Here is an 11,595-nt window from a genome sequence, read left to right on the forward strand (position 1 = left end):
ATAAGAAAATTATGGTTGTTTTAAAACTTGAGATTACATAGAAAGTATTTTACGTAGGATATTGGCAGTTCCCATGAGTACTATCTTTTGAAATTCTGCCATTTTGGGGTTTCCTGGTATCTGAGAGCTAGGTAGACTTTAAATAGCAGCAAATGAGAGAACCCAGTAGAGATAGCAACCAAACGATGTTTTGCGCGGACAGGAAACTCGAACGACAAACCAAGCGATCGGTTAGTTAAGTGGTTAAAAAGTTAAGCGAGTAACTAATAAATAATATAGAAGTGAAATAGAACCAGTGCGTGTATCTATTATTTGCATAATGACCCTACCGAGAAGCGACAAAAAATAAATGTAATATTCTTTTCTACTCTAGGCACAAAGCTTGAAATTTTTAGGAAGAGGGCCAGTCGATTAGATCGACACCTGTATGCCACTGGTACCTTCAAATATATGTAATACTACGGTAAAACAAGATGGCGAGCTGACAGAAACGTTAGCACGCCGGGCGAAATGCCTAGCGGTATTTCGTCTGCCGTTACGTTGTGAGTTCAAATTCCGCCGAGGTCGACTTTGCCTTTCATCCTTTCGAGGTCGATAAATTAAGTACCAGTTACGCACTGGGGTCGATGTAATCGACTTTATACCTATGTCTGTCCTTCTTTGTTCCCTCTATGTTTAGCTCCTTGTGGGTAATAAAGAAATAAGTATTTCGTCTGTCTTTACGATCAGAGTTCAAATTACGCCGTGATCGACATTGTCTTTCATCCTTTCTGGGTCGACAAATTAAGTACCAGTTGCGTACTGGGGTCGATCTAATCGGCTGGTCTTCTTCCCCAAAATTTAGGGCCTTCTGCCTAGAGTAGAAAAGAATATTACGATAAAACTAAAAACAGAAATGTTTATTTCCGTTTATTGAAGTGTTGCGACGACTATAAAATCTAAGTTGATAAAATGTCGTGTGATATCTAAGCCTGCAGTTATAGACATATCAGGCCTGATCATATCAAATGTCTAGGCTATCTTTTTAAAGTTTCTTTTCTCTTCTTACACTCGCCATTTTCTGTACGTTCATACATTTTTAAGTATCTTTCAGATAAACTATTAATAAGCAAAAAGGCATTGATTGGCTCAGGCCTATAGTAGAAGACACTTGGAGGCGCAATGGCCCAGTGGTTAGGGCAGCGGACTCGCGGTCATAGGATCGCGGTTTCGATTCCCAGACCGGGCGTTGTGAGTGTTTATTGAGTGAAAACACCTAAAGCTCAACGAGGCTCCGGCAGGGGATTGTGGTGATCCCTGCTGTACTCTTTCACCACAACTTTCTCTCACTCTTACTTCCTGTTTCTGTTGTACCTGTATTTTCAAAGGGCCGGCCTTGTCACTCTCTGTGTCACGCTGAATATCCCCGAGAACTACGTTAAGGGTGCACGTGTCTGTGGAGTGCTCAGCCACTTACACGTTAATTTCACAAGCAGCCTGTTCCGTTGATTCGGATCAACCGGAACCCTCATCGTCGTAACCGACGGAGTGCTTCCTTAAGAAGACACTTACCCAAGGTGCCATGCACTGAGACTGAACCTGGAACCAAGTGGTTGGGAAGCAAACTCCTTACCCCACAACCACATCTGCGCCTCTATATTTTGTTTATAAATCCATGTTTTTTTTAATGTTCTATTACTGATACGAACGGTTCCACAAAGGAAGGCATATAACAATTTTTGGAACACTAACTTTAATTCAATGCAGGATATGCTTCCTAATTATCCCTAATGAAGTTTTTGTGGTGTTGATTAGCCTGTATTCACGGCCACACGAAACATTCCAGAATTATTCATGTTCGCCAACTTTTCAGTTTTGCTTTCCATTAAACTCGTTTGTTCTTCTTCATATTCAGACATTTACGCATGTCTCTTATTTATTTTATATATTCAGATTCTGTGCTTCTCTTTTACCTTTTGCTTGTTGCAGTCATTGGAGAGCGACCGTGTTTTTTTAATTTTTTTTTTATAGTCTAATACTTATGCTATCAGTTTCTTTCGCCGAGTTGCAATATTACAAGGGATTGATACCACATTATCGCCGGTGGTCGGGGACAAACACTAGCACACTCACACACACACATATATACGACGGGCTTCCGTTCCAACACTGTCGTAGAAGATACTGGCCCGATGTGCCGCGCAGTGGAACCGAACCCTAAACCGCGTGGCTGTAAAAGTAAGCATCTTATTTCTTTATTACCCACAGAGGGGACAAACAAGGACAGACAAAGGGATTAAGTCGATTACATCGACCCCTGTGCGTAACTGGTACTTAATTTATCGGCCCCGGACTAAACATTGAGGGGACAAACAAGGACAGACAAAGAGGTTAAGTCGATTACATCGATCCCTGTGCGCAACTGGTACTTAATTTATCGACCCCGGAAGGATGAAAGGGGCAAAGTCGACCACGGCGGAATTTGAACTCAGGACGTAACGGCAGACGAAATACCGCTAAGCATTTCGTCCGGCGTGCTAATGATTCTGCCACTTCGCCGCCTTATTATCTTAACCCCACCACAGTCATACCTGTCTCTCTATATTTATTTGTTGTTTTTCGAGCCCTGCCTGGCTCATAAGGGGCCGGCTTCGCGGTTTCATTGGCATATAGGTCTCCCACCTGGACGGGACGCCGGTCCGTCGCAGGTGAGCTGCTAGATGAAGGAGGAAAGAGTGAGAGAAAGTTGTGGTGAAAGAGTGAACAGAAATTCGCCATTATCCTCTGCCGGAGCCGCGTGGAGCTTCGGAGTTTCTCTCACAAATACACACATCGCCCGGTCTGAGATTCGAACCCGCGATCCCGCGACCGCGAGTCCGCTGCTCTAGCCTCTAAGTCATGTGCCTCCCCACGTCTCTCTATATTATTATCTCCATTCTTAAGGCGGCGAGCTAGCAGAAACGTTAGCATACCGGGCGAAATGCTTAGTGGTATTTCGTCTGTCTTTACGTTCTGAGTTCAAATTCCGCCGAGGTCGACTTTGCCTTTCATCCATTCGGGCTCGATAAATTAAGTACCAGTTACGCACTGGGGTCTATGTAATCGACTTAATCCGTTTGTCTGTCCTTGTTCGTCCCCTCTATGTTTAGCCCCTTGTGGGTAGTAAAGAAATAGGTATTTCGTCTGCCGCTACGTTCCGAGTTCGAATTCTGCCGCGGTCGACTTTGCTTTCCTCCTTTCGGGGTCGATAAATTAAGTACCAGTTGCGTACGGGAGTCGATCTAATCGACTGGCACCCCTCCCCCAAAATTTCGGGCCTTGTGCCAAGAGTAAAAAAGATTATTATCCTCATTTTCTTCCATATATTCTCACATTCCTTTATCTTTCCTTTCTACGATTTCTATATCCTTCCCCAACTTGTTAATTCTGTGTTCCTTCAATCATCTTGCTTGTTTGTATGTAACTGTTTACAGGCGACCAATGAGACGGGTGTCTCTGTGTTCCGTTCGACTTTTAATTATTCAAATTCTTCTTCTTCTCCAAGAGAAGCTTTTTCTAACGAAGATATAAAGCTCTGCCAGTGGAATGTATGTATGTATGTATGTATCTATGTATGTATGTATGAATCATTCTCTCTTAGATATATGGTTTATATATATTGTGTGTTTGTGTGCGTGTGTGTATATGTATATATGTAGTATATAATATATATATATATATATATATAAATATATTCATTTATGTATATATGTATATATATTATGCATGTATGTATATACATATGTATGTAGGAGTATATATATATATATATATATCTATGTATTATATATATATTTATATGTATATTGTATATATATGTAATATATATATAAATATATGCATGCACAATATATGTACGTATATACATGTATACATATACATTATATACACACACACACACACACACACACTATATATATATATATATATATATATATATATATATATTATTAACTATTTTATTTTAGTCCTTCCCTAATGCGGTGCTGATTGGTCAGATTCTAACCTATTACAATATGTAAATATGTATGCAGGTGTGTATGTATGTTTACGTGTGTGTGTCTGCATGTGTATCTGTCTTTACAATCTCCTACAAACGAATGCAAAGCGAGAAACCAAATTACATGCGGACACACGGACACACACACACAAACACTAATATATACTTTTACTCACAAGCACACACACGCACACTCAGTTGTGGTTAAAATAAATGGACAAACGAGGACTGTAGTACGCTCAAACGCATGCGCACAGGCATGCGTGAACACAGTAAGAAACCCTGAACCGAAAAGAAAGAACATTAAGAATACAGATTAAGTTTATACATACATATATACATATACACTATATATATATATATATGTATATATGTATGTATAATATATACATACATATATATAACATACATATATATATATATATATATATACATACATATATAGATATATATAGATGTATGTATAGATATATATATACATATATATACATATATATATATATATTGTATATATATATATATATACATGCATATATATATATGTATATATATGTATGTGTATATATATATATATATATATATATATATATATATATATATATATAGTATATATATATATATATATATATATATCTATATATATATATATATAATATATATATCTATATAGTGTTATACATATATAAACCTAATCTGTATTCTTAATTTTTTTCTTTGTATGTATGTATGTATATGTATATTTATTTATATTTTCAGAAATGTTAAATGGGGTTAGCAAATGACTATTTTCCAAAATCATCCTCCTCCTCCTCATCATCATCATCATCATCATCATTAGTATATTAAATACATTATTTTGAAAATTTTTCCCATTTAGTTTCTAAATAAGGAAAGAAATGAATGAGTTTGTTTTCTTTCTTTGCTCTGTCGTGTCCTTTTATATCTTTCTATATACAAACTAATAATAATAATAATAATAATAATAATAATAATAATACTAATAATAATAATACTAATAATAATAATAATACTAACAATAATAATAATAATAATACTAATAATAATAATAATAAGAAGAAGAAGAAGAAGAAGAAAGACCAAAACAATAAAGTTTGCTTATTGATCGACATGAGCATCCCCTGTGATCATAATATCTCAGCCAAAGAGTTTGACAAGCTCAGAAAATATAAAGACCTACTCGTTGAAATTGAGAAAATGTGGCATCTCAAGGCGGTTACAATACCAGTGATCGTAGGAGCACTAGGAATGATCAAGAGGGAACCGAAAATTATATGAGAATGATCCCTGGCTTACCATCCCTGCAAGAAGTGCAAAAGATTGTCTTAACTGGTACATCACACGTATTGAGAAGAGCATTGTCGATGTGAGAACTGTTGCTGCTCATGTATTTTAATTAACCTTAAAAAAAATTTTTTAAATGAACGAACTATTGAGTTTGATTAATGGCCTACCAAGTATCCTATGAGTTTCTTTGCCCTAGGAGTCGGGAAGACACTCGGCAAGAAATGGAAGCAAATTTGAAAGAAGAAAAAAAAAGTAATAATAATAATAATAATAATAACAATAATAACAAAACAACAAAAATAATAGTAATAATCTTTTTTACTCTCGGCACGTGGCCCAAAATTATGGGGGTGGGGGGGCCAGTCGATTAGATCGACCCAAGTACGCAACTGGTACTTAATTTATCAACCCCGAAAGAATGAAAGGCAAAGTCGACCTCGGCAGAATTTGAACTCGGAACGTGGAGACAGACGAAATGCCTCTAAGCATTCTGTCAACTTGTCACCATAATAATGATAATAATAATAATGATAATAATAATAATAATAATAACAATAATAATAATAATAATAACAATAATAACAACAATAATAATAGTAATAATCGTTTTTACTCTCGGCACGTGGCCCAAAATTTTGGGGAAGGGGGGTGCCAGTCGATTAGATCGACCCAAGTACGCAACTGGTACTTAATTTATCGACCCCGAAAGAATGAAAGGCAAAGTCGACCTCAGCGGAATTTGAACTCGGAACGTGAAGACAGACGAAATATGCCTCTCAGCATTCTGTCAACTTGTCACCTTAATAATGATAATAATAATAATAATACTAATAATAATAATAATAATAACAATGATAATAACAAGAACAACAACAACAATAATAATGATAGTAATAATCTTTTTTACTCTCGGCACGTGGCCCAAAATTTTGGCGGAGGGGGGTGCCAGTCGATTAGATCGACCCAAGTACGCAACTGGTACTTAATTTGTCAACCCCGAAAGAATGAAAGGCAAAGTCGACCTCGGCGGAATTTGAACTCGGAACGTGAAGACAGACGAAATATGCCTCTAAGCATTCTGTCAACTTGTCACCTTAATAATAATAATAATAATAATACTAATAACAATAATAATAACAACAACAACAACAATAATAATAATATTTTTTACTCTCGGCACGTGGGCCAAAATTTTGGGGAAGGGGGCCAGTCGATTATATCGACCCAAGTACGCAACTGGTACTTAATTTATCAACCCCGAACGAATGAAAGGCAAAGTCGACCTCGGCGGAATTTGAACTCGGAACGTGGAGACAGACGAAATATGCCTCTAAGCATTCTGTCAACTTGTCACCTTAATAACGATAATAATAATTATAATAATAATAATAATAATAATAATAATTATAATAATAACAACAATAATAATAACAACAACAACAATAATAATAGTAATAACCTTTTTTACTCTCGGCACGTGGCCCAAAATTTTGGGGAAGGGAGGGCTAGTCGATTAGATCGACCCAAGCACACAACTGGTATTTAATTTATCGACCCCAAAAGAATGAAAGGCAAAGTCGACCTCGGGACGTAAAGACAGACGAAATGCCTCTAAGCATTCTGTCAACTTGTCACCTTAATAATGATAATAACAATAATAATAATAATAATAATAATAATAATAATAATAATAATAATAATAATAATAATAATACTAATATTATTATTATTGATAATAATAATATTAAGTCGAAAAAATCAATCAAAAAACTACCTCACCATTCAAGGAATATACAAATAATGGTAATATCAACATGAAAACGTTTAACACAGAACCTGTCACAAGTTTTCTGTTTATTTATTTGTGATAATCCGTTGGAGGAAATACTTGAGTTTATTCAAACAAGATCCCCTGCGGCGTTTTGTGGAAGGGCTGTATATTAATTCTTAGAAATGGTTCGGAGGAAAAAACATTGTGTAAACAAATCCAAAAAACTGCGGGTAACGAGAGATTGTGAGCGAAAAAGTAATAAATAAATAAATATATATATATATAAATGAATGCGCAAGTAAATATACATGTAAATATTTTTAAAATCGTACAAAAAAAAAATAATCAACACAAAAAAAAAAAAATTGAAACCAACGCAACAGAAAATTAACAAAAAACGAATTTATAACGTAATAATAATAATAATAAATAATAATAATAATAATAATAATAATAATAATAATAATAATAAAAAATAATGGTTTCGAATTTTGGTTCGAGACCAGCAGTGAGTTACAGGCAAAGGGGGGGGGGTAAGTCGATTATATCGACACCAGTGCTTAACTGGTACTTGTTTTATCGAACCCCTGGAAGGATGAAAGGCAAAAATCGACCACGACGGAATTTGAACTCAGAACGTAGCGACGGGCGAAATACTGCTAAGCATTTCGCCCGGCGGGTTAACGAGTATAACAGCTCGTCACTTTATAATAATAATAATAATAATAATAATAATAATAATAATAATAATAATAACAACAATAACAACAATAACAACAATAATAATAATGATAATTCTTTCTACTGGAAGCACAAGGACCTCGGAATTTTGTGGGAGAGGTCTGCTCGATTACATTGACCCCAGTGTTTCACAGGTACTCAATTTATCGACCCCGAAAGGATGTAAGGCAAAGACGACCTCGGCGGAATTTGAACTCAGAACGTAACGACAGACGAAACACTGCTATGCATTTCGCCCGACGTACTAACGTTTCTGCCAGCTCACCGCCTTATAGTAGTAGTAATAATAATAATAATGTTATTATTATTATATTATTATTATTATTATTATTATTATTATTATCATTATCATCATCATCATTATTATTATTACTGAGGCGACAAGCTGGCAGAATCGTTAGCACGCCGACCGAAATGCTTAGCGGTATTTCGCCCGTCGCTATGTTCTGAGTTCAAATTCCGCTGTGGTCGACTTTGCCTTTCATCCTTTCGGAGTCGATAAATTAAGTACCAGTTACGTACTGGGATCGATTTAATCGACTAGCCCCCTCCCCTAAAATTTCAGGCCTTGTGCCTATAATAAAAAGGAAATTATTATTATTATTATTATCATCATTATTATTATTATTATTATTATTTGATGAAAACTCACAGCTTATTTTGCTGGGTATGATGGAAAGTGTCGGGTGTCCACAGCCAGCAGACTAAGGTGACACTTGTTTACTGGTCATGCTTCAAGAACCCTCTGAAGAATTCTTACAGTTCCAAGCAATGCTGATTTTTCTAGGTGTTCTACCTTCACACTTGCACCAATCTTTTTCAGCCATGCTTGTATTATTATTATTACTATTATTGTTGTTGTTGTTGTTGTTCCTTCGTAACACAGTGTAGGTAAAAATGCACCGGGGTCTTTAGTAATCTGTCAAGTCACAACAAGGACCTCAATTATTATTATTATTATTATTATTATTATTATTGAGTGAGCGAGCAGAGCATGCCATCAAAGTGACACTGGGGTAAAATATACGAAGCCCAGTATACCCATCATGACTACCCGTCTGATAAGGGTACACCAGGCACATGCATCACAACCATATGTGCGCGACATGGTGATCTCATATCAAGATAAACAGCACATGACCTTGCAAATGGAGCCCAGTTAGAATTTTCTTCAGATCGAGTAACCTATCCCGCTCAAAAGGTCCCTGAATAAGGGTTGTTTAAGGACGTTGAACGAAACACCCATGTTTCCAGAGGTGAATTATTCAAACCCCAAAGAATCCTTCACAACAGATGGCTATGATGCTCCCCCACTACTTCTGCTCATGATCAGAGATGCACATATCGTCAGCCACTAAGGGACATGCTCAACTGGTTAAGGTCAAACAACTGACAAGCAAATCTGTGGTATTGAGCAGAATATTTGCTGTAGCCCATCTTTTATACCAAGACAAAACAATGTACACGATAACACTTCCAATCAGTTAAGATCAGAAGCCATGAGAGCCACTGCCTGGTACTGCATCAGGGCTATTATTATTATTATTATTATTATTATTATTATTATTATTATTATGTAATGAAAACTCACAGCTTATTTTGCTGGGTATGATGGAAAGTGTCGGCTGTCTACAGCCAGCAGACTAAGGAGACACTTGTTTACTGGTCATGCTCCAAGAACCCTCTGAAGAATTCTTACAGTTCCAAACAATGCCGATTTTTGTAGATGTTCTCCCTTCACACTTGCACCAATCTTTTTCAGCCATGTTGGTATTATTATTATTATTATTATTGTTGTTGTTGTTGTTGTTCCTTCGTAACACAGTGTAGGTAAAAATGCACCGGGGTCTTTAGTTATCTGTCAAGTCACAACAAGGACCTCAATTATTATTATTATTATTATATTATTATTATTATTATTATTATTATTATTATTATTATTATTCAGTAGTTTTATTTTTATAGCGTGCTTTCACTTCACTACCGAGCGCAGCTCTGTGTGCCTTGGGTATGTGCTGTGATTTGTTGTGATGCTTTTATGGTTACTGTATTGAAAGTGTTTTGCGTAGTAAGCAAAACCTTATGCCTTTTTGGCTTTATTTGCGGGACATGAAAAACAACGTCCGGCCCATTATTTTGACGGCCATCTTTTTCGTAGGGAACCGGTCCGTTCATTTCTGTTGTCAAATTGTTTTACGTGTAGTTTTTCGTACTTTTTGTGTAACAACTTCCCGATTGTTATTCTTGGGTTGAATTATACCGGTATTATATAATTCATTTGTAATTTTTTTGTACATGGTGTTTGGGGCCGGAGATGGTCTGGTGTTGATGGATCGTAATGTATCAAGCATGTTCGCATGTGCTGTGTGGGCAGTGGAGATGATAACCAGTTAACATACATCATTTCATTTGGAAAATAGTAATAAATTTCAATGAGTATTACTTACTCGGATATAGTCCAACCCTTTGTCAGCTATTTTTTGGCTCCATGCGACGTCTTTATCTCCAGTGTTTGTGGATAGATTTCGGAGCAGCGTTTTATCGCTCTCACATGTTAAACGTCCCCCGGTGTCTTCTTGCTAAACGTCCCCGGTGTCTTCTTGCTAAACGTCCCCGGTGTCTTCTTGTTAAACGTCCCCGGTGTCGTCGTCGTCGTCTTCGTCTTCTTCTTCTTCTTCTTCTTCTTCTTCTTCTCTTCTTCTTCTTCTTCTTCTTCTTCTTCTTCTTCTTCTTCTTCTTCTTCTTCTTCTTCTTATCATCATCCCCATCATCATCATCATCATCATCATCATCATCTCATCATCATCATCATCATTATTAGTTTTTGTTGTAACTCCCGAAGTCTTGCACGCATAGCAGTCTTACTACCCGCAGCATAGAGTACCATGCTATTCGTTCTTTTCAACTATCTAATAGGCAAACTTTTCGTCGATGCTTCCTATGGCTAAACAACGGTGGGGTAATTCCCTTACGGGACTGTCACGTTAGGTTGACAGTATAAAACCACTCTATCGCTCCACCACCGTACATATCTCTATGAGATATTTAGAAATTTAATATTTCTGATTTTCGTAACAGTTTTATTGGATATTCTATTCCAATTTCCTTTATATTCCTCACGATGCCTTCTGATACTGTTTCCAACGAACTTATTTTATCGACCCCGAAAGGATGAAAGGTAAAGTCAACCTCGGCCGAATTTGAATTCAGATCATAAAAACGGACGAAATGTCTCTAAGCATTTCATCCGGCTTGACATTCAAAGATGTCAACTTCAAGACAACACTGGATGAACTGGAACTGCCTGTCTGGAATGCTTTCAATTGGATCTGTGAGAATTTCTTCGGCAACAAGAAGGCAACAGACAGCAAAGATGGCGTCAAGAATCTTCTGAAATGTTACTCAGCAATGGGTTGTGTCGCACTTCACTGAAAGCTCACTTCTTGGACTCCCGTCTGGATTTCTTCGCGGATAACCTTGGAGCAGTGTCTGATAAACATGGTGAACGATTTCCCCTGGCGAGCTGGCAGACACGTTAGCGCGCCGGGCGAAATGCTTAGCGGTATTTCGTCTGCCGTTACGTCCTGAGTTCAAATTCCGCCGAGGTTGACTTTGCCTTTCATCCTTTCGGGGTCGATAAATTAAGTACCAGTTACGCACTGGGGTCGATGTAATCGACTTAATCCGTTTGTCTGTCCTTGTTTGTCTCCTCTGTGTGTAGCCCCTTGTGGGTAATAAAGAAACGGATTTCCCCTGGACA

Source organism: Octopus sinensis, linkage group LG26, assembly GCF_006345805.1.
Source record: "Octopus sinensis linkage group LG26, ASM634580v1, whole genome shotgun sequence".
In the NCBI taxonomy this organism is placed as follows: domain Eukaryota; kingdom Metazoa; phylum Mollusca; class Cephalopoda; order Octopoda; family Octopodidae; genus Octopus; species Octopus sinensis.